This window comes from Humulus lupulus, chromosome 1 (assembly GCF_963169125.1).
Source record: "Humulus lupulus chromosome 1, drHumLupu1.1, whole genome shotgun sequence".
NCBI classification, from domain to species: domain Eukaryota; kingdom Viridiplantae; phylum Streptophyta; class Magnoliopsida; order Rosales; family Cannabaceae; genus Humulus; species Humulus lupulus.
Window position 1 is genome coordinate 246971305 of NC_084793.1, and position 7649 is coordinate 246978953.

Here is a 7649-nt window from a genome sequence, read left to right on the forward strand (position 1 = left end):
TCATGAGATCTTAGTTCTAACTTAAGTTTGAAAGCATAACATAATAAAGTTTTATAATCTTGAACATTTTTTACTTCAAAAATGAAAAACAAAAAATTACAAGATACACAAGTAAACCATGCATGAAACTTGCTCCATCCTTCAATTCATCATCCTTTGTGCACTTGTCTTTGTTGTGAGTCCATTTGTTGTGCACTTGTCATATACCTGTTTCCCTTTCTTCCACAGGTCCATATGTAATCCTATTTGCAATAAAGCCAGTTGTAGTCCACAAAAGGCCTATTGCTATCAAGCTTATGTTAAGCTCCGTCTTTAGAGCACTGTAAGCTCTAGTCACATCTACACACCTGTAATATTCGAGTGTAATAATGGAATCACACCAGCAATTACTTAAAGTGGTAATTCTAGGGCTTTTATAAAAAAAAAAACAGAACCAAATTGCCTTGTATTAATTAAAAATGCATGAAAGTTGTAATTCTAGGTTTCTATGTTGGAAGTAATGAAATTATAAGATTTTATCAGTCAATCCAAGTATAGGTGTCAGTGTGTGCCTATGCATGTGTGTAATCGGTCACTTGATATATTATGTCACTGCACAATATAGTATCTGATAAAACTTGAAGATTAGAACTTATTAAAGTGGCAGCTATAGTCATCCATGTTGCATTAATGAAATTATTAGCTCTTATTAAATATATCTGTATTATACTTTCAAAAGCATCAATCAAGCAATCAAAGAATATGTCCTATTATCTGATAGAAGTGTCAAACATAAGCATGAAAAATCATAGACAACCTATGACTTCAATACAGTAATGTGTATAAAAAGGAAGAATGAAAAGGCTAATAAAAGCAGACATTACATTCTATGATATCCCTTTGGGTTTGGTTGACAAGTCCTGAAAGTGATCTAAACTTAAAACAACACATATGGATTGATCTAATGCATCTAGTGCCATCTAACACTTTCTTAAAGATCATAAATCTATAAATATAAAAACATATATCCTACTAAACAAACAGTAAGTTACATGATTTACCTGAGAATTTAAAGAGGAAAGAATATTGAAGTCGCTGTACTGGCCAGACGATTCCCTCAATAACTTTTTCACACCAGTAGAAACCTCCTGTCAAGATAAACTAAAACTTAATATACTTAAACAATTAAACTCTATAAGAATGCTGCAAGAAAATCCCAAACAAAAATACTAGTTTCTAGTTACCAAATAGAGATTAACAATTTTCAAATAAATATGAATTACAATATAGAGAGCAAACATTATTTACATTCAATCCTAATGCCTTGTTTCCTTCATCCAAGTCTTCCAACTTTTTTAATCTTTCACGCTCCAACTTTAGTGCAGCTTCTGCAGCTTTAGTAATGTCACCTACCACCAATAGCCCCTTTCACGCATCAGATAACAGAAAAATTCTTAAAAGAGTACAGAGAACATGAATAAACTGAAAAAAACAGAGGGGAATACAGTGGAGTGTCAAAAATGAACTATTGCCAAAACCTAGCTGATCTTTGTGAAAACTAGGGCTAAACTAGATTTTTAGATAAAAGGGCAAATGATTATATTTATAGATCAGTACAAGGTTGCTATATTTGCCTGGTAGCCAAATTACCTGCTGATGCTGAATTGATTGGTTTTTCAAATTCAGATTCCTTGGTTTTGGCTTTAGTTTGCAATCATAAAGCTTCCTTCTGAACAGCAGCCTGGCTTGACGCTTCATTGGCCTCCCTTTCAGCAGCCTCTTTTGTTTCTCTTCTCTGAGCTTCCATTGCAGCCCTATTTGCTTCTTCAACTCTGAGTTTTGCTTGCATCAGAAAATACTTTTATTACTAACAACAGCATAAAACCAAGATAATATACCAAAGCGCATTAAGATTATATCAGAAGAATATGTGAGAATAATAGAGGACTGTGACAACCATCTTTAGACATCTACCAAAAGAAATGAATAATCTGGGCAAAGTCAACAAACCTCAGCTTCTGCTTTGGCTTTTTCTTGGCGGATTTTTTCTTCCAGGAGAGCTTTCTCTTTTCTTTTGGCCCCTTCATAAGCCACATCACTTCTTATTTTCCTTTCTTCTATCTGGGACCTGAGTTCATGGTCCCTTTGGATAGCAGTCAAGTGATTATCAAGTGCTTCGACACTACAGATGATGACCCAAAAATTAGAAAACAGAAAGTCCAAATCTGACTAAACAATAAAAAAGAAGGAGATGAGAAATCATTAAAATTCCAGGGAAAAGAAATATCAAAAGCGTGAGCACTTCAATGAGGGGAGGCAAAAAAAACAATACAGCATTATTAACAAAGGAATTGCAGTCTTACATTTTTCTTCCATCAAGTATGGATGAATTTCAAGTGCTGACTCATTCTTAGAGTCGTCATCATCACTAAGAGATAAATCAAGAAAATACAAAGTATTAATAGAAACTAGCGAGATCTCTAACAATCAATGCGATATCACATACCATAGAAATATCATAGAAGTCTGTCATGAATACACAACAGCTGAATAAAGCTTTTGATGACAGAATAGGGATGCAAAACTTGAATTGATAAATGGAATATAAGTAAAGGAAAACAATCAAGGCCAGTTAAATGCATACCTAACAACCATATACTTCACACTAGTTAAAACAGAACATTTCACAAATGACAAATATGGAATAGAATATAGAAATAAGTTGAGACAACTACAGTTATATAAATATATATATAGAGAGAGAGAGAAAGAGACCTTTTCTGAACTATGAGGCCTTGAAAGTGAGTATCAAAATATGAAATTCCAGAGCTTAACTGGTCAGAATCCATTGATGCTTCTGCTGCTTCAGCAACGCCCAAAAGCTTTAAACACTCATTCCAACACTCAGCACCCCTCCATAGAAGCTTAGCTGCAAGACCATAATACCCAACATCATTAACATCTTACATGAACACCCTATTACATTAACTGCGAATTGTCTAAGAATTTGGCCAACTAGAACTAAATAAGTTAATCACAAATTTAAATGTTGTATTTATCTTTCCTGAAACTTCATAGAAAAAACTAAAAATACTATTCAATGAAAAATATAAACCTAAACTTCAGTTTTTCCTTAAAAGTACTGTATTTGAGACTTAAAACCCATTATCATCTCTATCAAGCCATAAATCCAGATAAACAGAAGAAAAAAACAAAACTGTATTATTTTTCTTCAAACTCATGAGTTATTTTAATATATAATAATTATTATAAAAAATAATCAAAGATGATGCCTAAGAATAAAAAATCGTCATTACCCTTTTAGATAAGTGGGGATGTAATCAAAATAAACCATTTTCTTCACGGCAACGGTACCCTAGTCGCATTGAAGTCCCCGCTGTTACAACACCATCCCCACAGTCCCACCTCCATGCTAACATCTGCAACAACAGAGAAAGAAAGAGAGAGAATGAGATCGTGGGTGAGAGGGAAAGAACTAAATCTGGAGACACAAACATATGTACATATATCCTTGTATATATATAATACCCATACATGAAATAAATACATCAAAATAGAACAACATCAGAGTAGAAAGAACTAAGAAAACTTAAGAAAAAATAGGACAGAAATGGCAAAATAGACAATGAGAGTCACTAAGGAAGGACAAGTGACTAGCATAACAACCAAATAATAATCGCACCACACTTAATTCATAGTGACTGCTCTTTAAAAGTTCTATGCATCTGCCTTTATATAATATGCAATGTCCTAATGGGAATTTATATTTGGAAAGACAACCAAAGAAAAAAAGTTACTTTTTGTAAACAAAAGTAGACCCTACAAACAAACAAAATTAACATAAAACAGATGAAAATATTGAATACACCATAACAGATGGAAATACTCATCACAAGCTAAAATGACATGGTGAAAACGTATAAGAAATCAAACTATAGAATCATGCCTTGTGTAGTCATGATAGCAACAAAAAGGATTATGCCAACAGGTTGCACCTTAAAAAAATGCCAAGCTTGATCACTGGTTAGAAGAGATACATACCATCGAGCCTACACCTCTCCTTGCCAAGCCCTGCCACCATCAACATCATCATTAGAGAAAATTAAGGTAGTCTCTTTGATTGATTTCCTAACCTATAAATAAGAGACCAAAAATTGAATGAAAGTTAATAGAAGAATTAATAAAAAAAATCATCAAATAGCTATATATGAAGATAAAACTCCAAAGTAAATTAGATAAAATATAATCACGTGTGAAGACCTGTTGCCATTTTTTCCTTTCTGTTTTATGTGCATCTGGTTGTTTTTTATGCTCTGTATTCTGAATTAGTTTTCTATTTCTATTGTTGCTCTTTCCAACTGCTTAGAAAGACCTTAAGGTATTAGTTGATTAATATATACATAAATAAAGAAACCCATGTAAGAAAGCTCAAATACCTTGAACCTGAATATTAATCAAAGAAACTTCCAACATTGAATGTTGCTTTATGCATTTTAATTTCTCATTAAGACCTGGCTAAAAGCATTGAAGCAATCAATACAAAATATTATATTACCACTGTGTCAAAAAGCAATCAGTTGAATATTTATATTAGATGAAATTAGCGCATAAATGATCAACTCTTAATAATGGACCCATTCTAAAGATACTTTCATCTTTTACCAAAACATTGATAAGTGCTTATAGTAACTCTTAAAAAAACCATATTAATTATCAAAAGCATCAAACAAAGAAGCCTAAATAATATAAATATGCATATAGAAATAGACATGTTCTGTAAAATTATTACTAGGCAGCCACAGAAAAGTCTTCTCCCCATCAATTGTAGGAAGCTTGCTTTTCCCTTTAGTCTTCACCACAGCTGCCATATGACTGCTGCCCTTCTGAAACTCGTTTAATATATCGTACAGTGGCATATCGGCAGGAACTCTGAGTATACAACATACAAATCAACACTGGATACTCTGACTGAATGTATTTTCTGAAAAATAAAAAATTAGTAATTGAAGAGTTAAGCAAACCGTGGTGTTCTCCGGATGGAAATGACACTGACTGGAGTCTTTGTTTCAGGTGGTACAGTAAGAAGACTTTTCACCTAACAATAAGCAGAATTGAACAAGTTAAAGAGCAGAGTACAAAGTATGTTGCCCGCTGTTAGTTCCTTTGATAAGTCAAATTTAAAATGCATCTAGTATACAAACATCTTCTAAACATTCACATTCTACTATTCTAGCACCCACCAGAAGCAGTCCAATAACATTCTTCGGATTCCCAGAATAGACAGGAACTCGACTATGCCCCTGAGCAAGAACTTTTCCCATAGCCTCCCTGTGTTATTGAATAAAAGGAGGAGAAAAATGAGAAATACAGTAAAAAAATATAATTTTTTTCTGCAACAAACTTCTGCTAAGAAAACAGAAAATAACTGTACGACGAGAAAACACATTGAGCTGTCATGTGATTCAAACATTCCTAACATTTCAATCGCAGCATAAGACATGTTTCAGTAAAACATGGGTCACGCCATTATGATATGCTAGAGCACTGTATGCGAAAATAAAAATAAAATGTACAAACTATCCTCAGTGAAACTTTATGTAAAAAGGTGACAGAACTATTGACATGCCAGCAACTAATTGGGATAGTGTTCCTAAGATGATAGGCTAGGAGCCTAGGACTGATATCACAGCTAAAATATCCTTCTTTTAACACAATCCATCACTACAACAACAACAAAACTTTCTATATTTTCTTCTTTTATAAAAAAATAGTTTCTAAGGTCGAGTGACTGAATCTTTGAAAATCAGCTAAAAACAGCATGTAAACAAAAATTGTGAAAACTAGTAAAATCCAATTGACAGAAAGAAATAACAATGAATTCATGACCAAAACTCACCAGTCCAACTTTGAATTGACATCTAAGGAAAACGTTGATTCAATGGGTGTCATAGCCTCCTCAGCTGTCTGTTTTTTAAGATTTAAAAAAAATTAATAATAGAAAGAAAGTAAGATGCTAATTTTCTAATCATGACACATTATTGCAAGCTTACTATCATATTCAAGTTACAATTTCAGTATGAGCATAAAGAGTGAAATCATTATACATCAAAATGAAACTATAATGACAAGAAAAGTTTCAGAATGCTCTTTAAACCAAAAGATAAGATGACTGGGGAGTAAAGTAAAAAAATCCAAACAACTTTAAAACAGAATATTGAATAAGCGAGCTCGAGAGAGAGAAAGATTTAGCATGAGCACAGAGTTTCAAATAGCTATACTTCAAAATGAAATTACAATTAAAAAAAATAAGTTTTAGCCTCTTTGGTATAGTTCTAAAGACTCAGAGTGAGAGAGAAGTAGAAGAAGTAAAATAAACTTTCATATTCACCTGGATTTACGTCCACCTCATATAATAGTTGGATATAATACTATCACTGGCATACATGCAAATTAGAAGGAAATGAATGTAAGGAATAATGATATTTCTGTTAAGACCTTACCTTCTCAGTTAAATCTAGTGCCCCACTTATAATTATTGTCTCATCATGTGTAAGCTCACCACCCTTGCCGGCCTATTATGACAAGATAAGGAAATCAGAATTAATGCCAAGATATATCTATGGTAGATGATAGCAATAGTTCGTATTTTCAACTTGTAAAGCTATTCCTTAAGTTAAAGAGCATATTAATTATCCTCAACAACTTTACTTTACCTCTTGGTTGTGGATGGAGACAAGGACTTTTAACTGAGCTCGCCTAAATAAAGCTTCATTATGTCCTAATACCCAATCCAAAATCTGCATTGTGTATATCTCAAGTCAAAAAATAGATATAAATCCCTTATAATCTGATATCATTAAGAATCCATCGTTTTGCAACCAGATTCCACAGTTTTGCTTTACATTTATGATTTATTTTTAACCACTGAAAAAATACTTAAATTCAATGACTAAAACACCAGTTTAAAATAATATAGATTAGAGGGTTGATAAATGCAAATTCCAAGTTCACATTTAAATGTTTAAACATCAACTTTCCATTGGAGATTGTACCTTTCCAATTGGGTAGCAAATTATCATCAAAATCCGAACAAGCCAAACAGATGAGTCTTATCCTTGCCAAGGGTATCCCTAGGCGAGTACAAAACTTGGAGCGTCGAATGCGCTGTGATTTCAAAAGAAAGATGCACATGATGACTTAGAGAAACTGAAGACTCAAACAAAAGTTGATAGAAAAAGATACAAAGGTTAGTGTGTAGATTAGATGTCTCAACCACAGCTAATTTTTATTCAGAAATGGAAATGGATTTTGGCCGCATTATAACCCTTTAATTCACTTCGAATACAAAATAATTATGTTTTCATTGTGGCAATGTACTTTCTAAATTATGCTAGTCTTGCTAGATATCATTCTGATTGACCCCATGTAGGGATCCTCAATTCAATAGCCATAACAATAGGTAGAGAAACATAGAGACATTGAGGGTCAAAAAAAATGGAAAATAGGCCAATCTGATAAGTGTTGTTTAATTAAACATATTGATGAGAACATACTAGTACAAAAGAACGATGAGGTATTTGCATGACCTCAACTCTCCCTAAGGCAATAGTTAAATTATTTATCATGATGCTCCCTCATTTTTCTAACTT

At 32.9% G+C, this 7649-nt stretch overlaps 1 long non-coding RNA gene across 1 annotated transcript; it reads right to left on the reverse strand.

Annotated features, from left to right (window-relative positions):
* Positions 1 to 5082: 5082 nt before the first annotated feature.
* On the reverse strand, positions 5083 to 6553 carry LOC133830948 (uncharacterized). The gene is made up of 3 exons (XR_009892305.1): positions 6501 to 6553; positions 5897 to 5964; positions 5083 to 5328 (listed from the first exon to the last, which is right to left on the reverse strand). It is a non-coding gene; the product is annotated as an uncharacterized LOC133830948 (long non-coding RNA).
* Between the last annotated feature and the right edge of the window lie 1096 nt (positions 6554 to 7649).